This window comes from Tupaia chinensis, unplaced genomic scaffold (genome assembly GCF_000334495.1).
Source record: "Tupaia chinensis unplaced genomic scaffold, TupChi_1.0 Scaffold143701_1, whole genome shotgun sequence".
In the NCBI taxonomy this organism is placed as follows: domain Eukaryota; kingdom Metazoa; phylum Chordata; class Mammalia; order Scandentia; family Tupaiidae; genus Tupaia; species Tupaia belangeri.
In genome coordinates this window covers 60,647-68,866 of record NW_006203549.1, presented here as the reverse complement: position 1 = coordinate 68,866, position 8,220 = coordinate 60,647, and positions in this window count along the sequence as shown.

Below are 8,220 nucleotides of genomic sequence, written 5' to 3'. Positions count from 1 at the left end.
CCTGCTGAAATAATTAAACAAACAAACAAAACATCTAAATTAACATAATTTTTATAAAAGTTAGCTGAAAATCTATAGAATCAATGTCATTTTAACTCTTTTTTTTTCCATTTCCAGCTACTAGTTTCATTAATCCATTCTATGAAGAAAATAAGATTGTTTAAATTGGCAAAATAATTGGACAGTTGCTTCACAAAAGTGAAAGATATATGATCAGTAAGCATAAGTAAAAGTACTCAGCATCACTATTCATCAAGAAAATCAAAATTAAAACTAAATCGAGATACCACTAGACACCCTTCAGAAGATCTAAAATTCCAAAAGATCAAAAATATCTTGTTGGTACTGTTTAACAGTTTCTGATAAAGATGAATGTACACTTACCCTATTACTCAACAATGTCGTTTATAGGTATTTAATCTAGAGAAATGAAAGCATAAGTGTACGAAAAGATGTGTACAAAAGTAGGTATAGCAGCTTTTTTTTATAATAGTCAATTTTTGTTTGTTTGTTTACTCAAAAGTCATAAAATTGTATTTCACTAGTTCAATCTTATGTTCAAACTCTCTTCAGTTGAAAATGCAGAGTTACTGTGGACCAATCTTTCCATTTAAATCCTGGGAGTAAACATTCAATGTTGTTATTGATATTTCTTATCCCTAGCATTAAATTGGTCATTTTCTTAGTTGTGTTTCATTCTCTTATTTCTGTATGTGTCTTTAGTTTTCCTGGTTGAGCACCCTTTTCAGAACTTCTTGAAGAGTGAACCTGCTATTGGCAAATTCTTTCAGGTCTCGTTTATCTGAGAATGTTTTTATTCTTTCTTTCCATATGAAGCATAATTTTGCCAGGTACAGTATTCTTGGTTGAAACTGTTTTTCACTTAACACTTCGAATATATGTTCCCATTCTTCCCTTGCTTGCATTGTTTCTGGTGAGAGGTCTGATACTAGCCTGATTTGATAGCCTCTGTAAGTAACCTGACATTTTTCTCTTGACAATTTTAGTATCTTATCTTTGTAGATTTGACCAGTCTGGCTATAATGTGCCTTGGAGAAGATTTTTTTGGGGTTGATTCTATTAGGGGTCTTTTGTATTTCTTGGGTCTGGATATTTGAATGGGAAGGTTTTCTTCCAAGATTTCATGGAATAGATTATCAATGCCCTGGAACCAGCAGTTAGTGTAATGGCTATGTCGCTGGACTCCCATGTAGTCAACCACTGTTCGAGTCCCAGATCTGGTGGGTTAAACTCATGCCAGGCGCGTGTACGTGTGTGCCCAAGATCCCGAGAGGAGAATGGAATAGAAGGGATTGCAACGTGGCCACCCCCCCCACCCCGGGGATGATTTTTTGCTTTTTTGTCTCTCTGTCTCTCTCTGTCTTTCTGGCGAGCACATGCACCCTATAGCAAAAACCTCTCAAAACAAACAAACAAACAAACAAAAAAAAACATGGCTTCTGAAATTAACAAGTAAAAGAATAGGTCCCAAGCTGAGGAGAGGTGCTTGAAAAATTTTTAAAAAATAAGTAAATAAAAATTTAAAGAGCGAGAGAGAGCGTATAAGACAAATAGGCAGACAGCCAGAGACAGGGAGAAGATAGAGGTTGCCCTACCTTGTCTGAATATTTCAGGAGTCTAGAAGACAGGTTTAGAACATAGCTTCCCTGAACACGCCAGGACACACCTCAGCTTTAAAATGGCTTCTTGTCTGAATATTTCCAAAGTCATCTAAGTCATCTTAATTCTACAAAGGGAAAAGTATCTTTGACTTCATACCACCATTTCCTTAAAACCTCATATTCTTTTTATCAAATTTGGTCACAAATCAAATTTCTGCAGCCTCTGTTTTCAGGAGATTCCTCTTGCTGAAGAGGCCAAGTATAAGCATAGAAGAGTAACTGATTTTTTTTGTAATGTTGACACACCTTTTTATTCCTGGGCTAAATCTTACTCAGTAATAGTTTATAATTATGTTAACCCAATGATGAATTAGGTTTGTTAACAGCTTTTAGTATTGCTCATCAGTGCATGGATCATTCTCCAGGATAAGCTATTTGTTAGGCAAAAAAATAAATCCAAAATTTTTCTAAAAATAGAAGCCATATTATTGCTGACCATAGCAAAATGCAACTAGAAATCATTAAGAAGAGTAATACTGTAAATCACACAAATATATGAAAACTGGTTGCTACTGGTATGCTACTGAATGATCACTAGAATAAGGAAGAAATTAAGATGAGAATTTTAAAAATTCTAGAAATTAATGAAAATAAAAGCATAATATACAAAACCTAGGAGATGCAGAAAAGCAGTTTAAGAGGGATATTACAGCAATAAGGGCCTTCATCAAAAAAATAGATTTCAAATATATAATCTAACAATTCAGTTTAAGTAACTGAAATACAAGAATAAACTAATATTAAAACTAGCAACAAGACAAAAATAACAAAAATCAAAGAAGAAATAAACAAAATTGAGGTCCGAACATAACACAAAAGATAAGTAAGGGCATGGTAGTTAAAACCAGTGTGTGGATCCCACACACTGAATTGCAAAATTTGAGTTCCAGACCCAGTGGCTTCACCCATTTTGCATGTGTGCCCAATATTCCAACTTTCTCATTTCCCATTCCTATCTTTTATTCTTTCTTTTGTGAGTCTACAGGCTCTGTAGTGAATTAAAATAGTAATAATAAATAAATTTTAAAAATGACTAAAACAGGGTGTGTCCTACCATGTTCAGGGACCAAAGCAATTGAATTTCTGCTCTGGAAGATGAAGTTCATCTTTCAGACCCAAAAGCTCAGACAGGTAGGGAAACCTCTGTCCTCACTCTGTCTGTTTCTATCTCTGTCTTTAAATGTTTTCTTTCTTTTTAAAAAATTATTAAAACAGTTCTCACCTCTGACTTCTTTTTCTTGTTAATTTTATAAGTCATTTCATATCTGAGGTGCGCCCTGTCATGTGCATATTTTGCTTTTTTTGTTTGTTTTTATTTTTTGCTTTTTAATTTTTTTCCTTTTATGGTTTTTCTTTTCCTTATTTGTCCTTTCTCCCCTTTGTTTCCTTCTTCTTTTCCTTTTTTCTTTTTTTGACTTTATCACTCTGTTGCTCAGCCTCTACACATTGAGTATCTAGGCAGGGCTAGGTGCATCATAGCCAAGCATCTGAATACGTTTAGGCTCATAGAAATCCTCAACCCTTATTCAGCTCCCAGCAAAAGGGAGAAAATCCTCTTTATGAATCTGAATTCAAAATCTCTTTCCATACATACCACATGCAAAACACAGTAGAGCAGAAAAATTGTCACAGAAATACCTTACAGTAAAGGGAAGCATATGATCTTACAGTTACAGAAGCCTTCTTTAGCCAATTAGCCGAATGCAAATACACCTTTAAATGACTAAACTTCAGAGAAGACAGACTGCAGAGTAAGCAGCAGGGAGAAGTACAGAGCTAGAGAGCGTGTGTGGCTCATCTCCTCCCGCATGTATCTGAACTCTCAGTTAATATAGCTCAGCCCAGATACACCTATTCCCTAGAAACTGTGAGACCTTTGTAATATCCAGCTCCAAAATCAAAAGTGCAGGTTGCTGGTGAGCATCAGGAAAACGAAAATGCAGAGAGACTATGAATCATCTCCTTCTGCATACCTCTGAACACTCAGAATTAACCCCAAGAAATTAGAAAGAAATGTGTGATCCATCAGATGACCAGAAACCACAACAGAAGCATAAGAAATATGAAAAACCAAGAAAATATCTCTCCTCCAAGGGAAAAGAACAATCCTTCATCACTCACAGACTGTACAATGGAACTCATAAAGATTTTCAATAAAGAATTCAAATATTTGTAATGATAAAAACTAAATGAGATCCAAGAGATGAGAGACAATGAACTCCAGAAGGTGCAAGAGAAAAGAGATAAGTTCCAGGAGGTGAGGAAGTTCTTCCATGATTTGAAAAAAGAAATACACACCATAAAAAAAGAATCAAATGGAGCTATTAGAGATGAAGGCTATATAATACAGTAACTCAAAACCTTCCTTGAAAATATTAAAAGCAAATTAGATCATGCAGAAGATCACATCTCAGATGTTGAAGACAAAACTTCTGACCTAGAAAAATCAGCAAAAAGACTGAGAGAATAACTCCAAAAAAATGAACATAAAATACAAGAAGTACTAGATATAATGAAGTGCCCAGATATCCAGATAATCAACCCAGAAGGTGAAGAAACTATTAGTTTCTTATCAAGCTAACATCAGATGTCTCATCAGAAAAATTGCAAGCAAAGAAAGAATGTGAAAAGATATCCAAAGTGTTAAGTGAAAAATAATTTCAACTAAAAGTACTATACCCAGCAAGATTACACTTCATATGGAAGCTAAAGATTAAAAAAAAATTCTCAGATAACAAAACCTGAAAAAAATTACCAACTCCAGACCAGCTCTTCTAGAAGGGAGTGATATACTAGGAAAAATAAAGACAGACAGGGACCAGCAGTTAGCATAATGGCTATATCGCTGGACTCCCACGTAGTCTACCGCAGTTCGAGTCCCGGACTCGGTGGCTTAGACTCACACTGGGCGCATGTGCATGCGTGCCCAAGATCCTGAGAGGACCAAGATCCTGAGAGGAGAATGGAGGAGAAGGGATTGCGTGGTGGCCATCCCCCCGGGGGGTGATTTCCTGCTTTCTGTCTCTCTGTCTCTGTCTGTCTTTCTGGTGAGCGCATACACCCTGTAGCTAAAACCTCTCAAAAAATAATAATAATAAATAAGATAAAAAAAAAGAAAGACAAACAGACAGAAATAAGAGAACAAAATCAACCAAGAAAATGACCCACTTAATGGTAGGGACAAGCCTGGAAATATCAATAATAACACTGAATGTTAACTTTCAGGATTTAAATGGAAAGATTGGAACACAGTAACACTGCATATTCAAGAGAAGAGAGATTAATTACATGAAACTGAACTGGTGAAATAGAATTTTATGACTTTTGACTAAAATGTTACTGATTGTCTTCTCTGCTTTGTTTTTCAGATTTAAGGATTTTGCTTTCTTTTGTGCTGTTGCTAGGTTCAGCAATTTGTTAAAATGTTTTTTTATTTGCTTCTTTGTTTACATTGAAACATAAACTTTTTCTGAACCCTCTGGAATTGGAAAATATTTGTGAGTATTCTTATTTTGTGGCAGAATGATTATTTGCATAAATTAAATTATCCAGGTGCCTTATATCAGAAATTGGAAATACTCATTACTGCCAGGGCTTTGACTAGAATGTCATATCTGAAGACATGACCAAAAGCTGTGGAGCCAAGGTAGATCTCAAGAAAGCCAACAGATGCTCTTGGAAAGATTGCCTGACACCAGAAACCATTCTGCCTGGCAAAGATTAGAGAAACTATATGAAAGAATTGGTACCATAAAATAACTTGGACTTTTCCAGCCAAGCTTTGTAATCAGTAGAGTCTGAAAAAGAGCAGCCACAAGGGGATTAACCTGAGGAAGACTTTGAAGGAAGTAAAAGAGACTGATCTTTGTTAGCAGATGGCAAACCACAGAATATTGATAGACAGAGCTGAGTTGGCAAAGTTCATGTGTGTATTGGTTCCTGGGTGTGTCCTTTTTTTGGGGGGGGGATCTTGGGCATGCACGCACACGCGCCCAGCGTGAGTTTTAAGCCACCAGGTCCGGGACACGAACCAAGGTCGACTACGTGGGAGTCCAGCGACATAGCCATCATGCTAACTGCTGGTTCCCTGGGTGTGTCCTTTATAGCACTTTGAGTAGTGGACATATAACATTAAATATTTTTGATAGAATGTATTTAAAAACATACTCTCTCTGTTATTATAGAGTCACAGACAAAATTATAACAAATATTTTGAAAGTTATCTCTAAAATTCAGTTTTTTGAAATTTTGAAAGAAATTTTTAAAGTTGCTTATCTATTAGCTGTCAAGAACTACAAAGTATGAGGAAACATTTTTGATATGTGAAGTAAATGTTCGTGAGAAAATGTAAAAACTAAATAAAATTTAAATATCAATAAAACGAGAACTTGGTTTTTTGAGAAGATAAACTAAATTGACAAGTTGTTAGCTAAACTAATGAAAACAAGGGAGACAAGAGCCCAAATAGATAAAATTGAAAAGAAAAAGGAAACGTTAAAACTGATACCACAGAAATACAATAGAGATGACTGTGAAGAACTGTACTTGAACCATCACACACCCCCCATGATAAAACCCTTGGTAATGGTATACAATCTTTCTGATGTGTTGTTAGAGTTTATTTGATAGTATTTTCTTGAGGATTTTTGCATCTATATTGGTCTTTATTATTTAAAGATTTTGTAAAATTCTGCAATGACATTGTCCTGGGCTTTTCTTTCTTAGGAGACTTTCTATTATTGATTCAATCTCATTGGTTGTTATCAACCTACTCCGATTTTCTGTTATTTCCTGTTTTAGTCTTGGTAGGTTTTATATGTCCATGAATTGAACCCATTCATATCGATAGGAAGAGAGGAATAGTAATTTTTTCTGAAGAAATTTCTAGACATTTATGAAAGAGACAGATAATGAGAAAAGTTAAATGAGCTTTTAACATAGTCTAAACCATATTTTTTTAATATTTATTTTTAGCTTTTGATGCATGAGAGACAAGGAAGGAAAGTGAGAAAGCACTCCTCAAGGGAAATGGCCACACTTCAATCCCTTCTCCATTCTCCTGCAGGAATTTTGTTTTTGGTATGCACATGTGCATACCACATGCATATGCACATTTTAAACAACTAAGGATGTTTTCTTAGTTGCCACTCTGAGACTTGAACCATGTAGTCAACCATGTGGGATCCACCATGCTACTGACTGGCTCCAAGAGAGATTTAAATTTTTAGTAAATGTGGCTATGGCACCACTGATTTGATTACTTAGAGCCCATATCTCTAAGTTTCCATTTCTGTTGTCAGGAGCACTCTCAACCAAAAAGCAAACACTGACTTCTGCAATTACCAGTCAAGGTTATATTGGGAGAGCCGGTCTGGGATCAGGTACCTCTTGAGATACACAGTCACATTATATTGAATATTTCCCCTGATATTTGCTGCTGTCTCTGCCTTGATATTTACAAGAACACAAGCCTAGATGCTGATTCTGTTTCACACTATAAATCTTCACAGGTAGGGAAGCAGTTTCTTCAACATGATACTTTCCTGGATGTGGACTTCTGGCCTATGGTCTGGATATGAAGGTTTTATACACCTCCATCTTTGTAGCCCCATTCGTATAGTCCTATGGCAAAAGTAAGTATCGAGAACTCACATTATCATTGCTAGGTAGCATTGGAAGGAGCACTAGAAGATCCAACCATTTATTTTTTATATTTTTACAAACAAAAACAGACAGAAAAACAATAATAAAACCCAGAGATGTCAAACAGCTACACCCCAGATATTCCTTTAGCGGGTCATCTCACTACTAGTCCACTCGATGCTCTACAGCATCCACGTTTTCAAGTTCATTACCATCGGATGTCTTGTATAAATAACTGGGCTGTTGGTTATATTTAAAATGGACACTGCACCTCCTAATTTTATTTGTAACTGCTATAAGAGTAGAAGTGCAAAGATCAAAGCCTTCTTTCTGAATTGCAGGGCTCTTAGAACTATTTTATTTTATTGTATTTTTATTTGGCAGAGGGCATATGTGATTACTAGAAAGAGGGAGAAATGGAAGGTGAGAAAGTACCCCCCCATAGGGCATTGTAACACAGCAATCCTTTCTCCATTTCTTCCTGCTTTGGGGATTTGGATCTTGCATGTCATATCCCTAGCATGTTTTGCAAGCCTCTGGGTCTGAGACTCAAATCATGTAGTTGGTCATGTGGGATCCAGTCACCTTATACACTAGGCCATAACTGGTTCAGCATTTTTATTCTCTATTTGGGGATATAAAATATTAGATGCTTTAAATCAGAACACCAGAGTTTGGATATTCAGTTTTGTTGACTTAATATGCTGCAGTAACTAAGAAGAGATGAGAGATACTATGGAGAATCAATGGTTCAGATTGCCTGATTTAAAAATGCACTGTCTTCTGCAATTACCAGTCAAGGTTATATTGGGAGAGCCTGTCTGGGATCAGGTACCATCATATATTTTATGATGAGCTCTGCATCATCTCCTCCCTTGAATATGAAAGCGTGTTA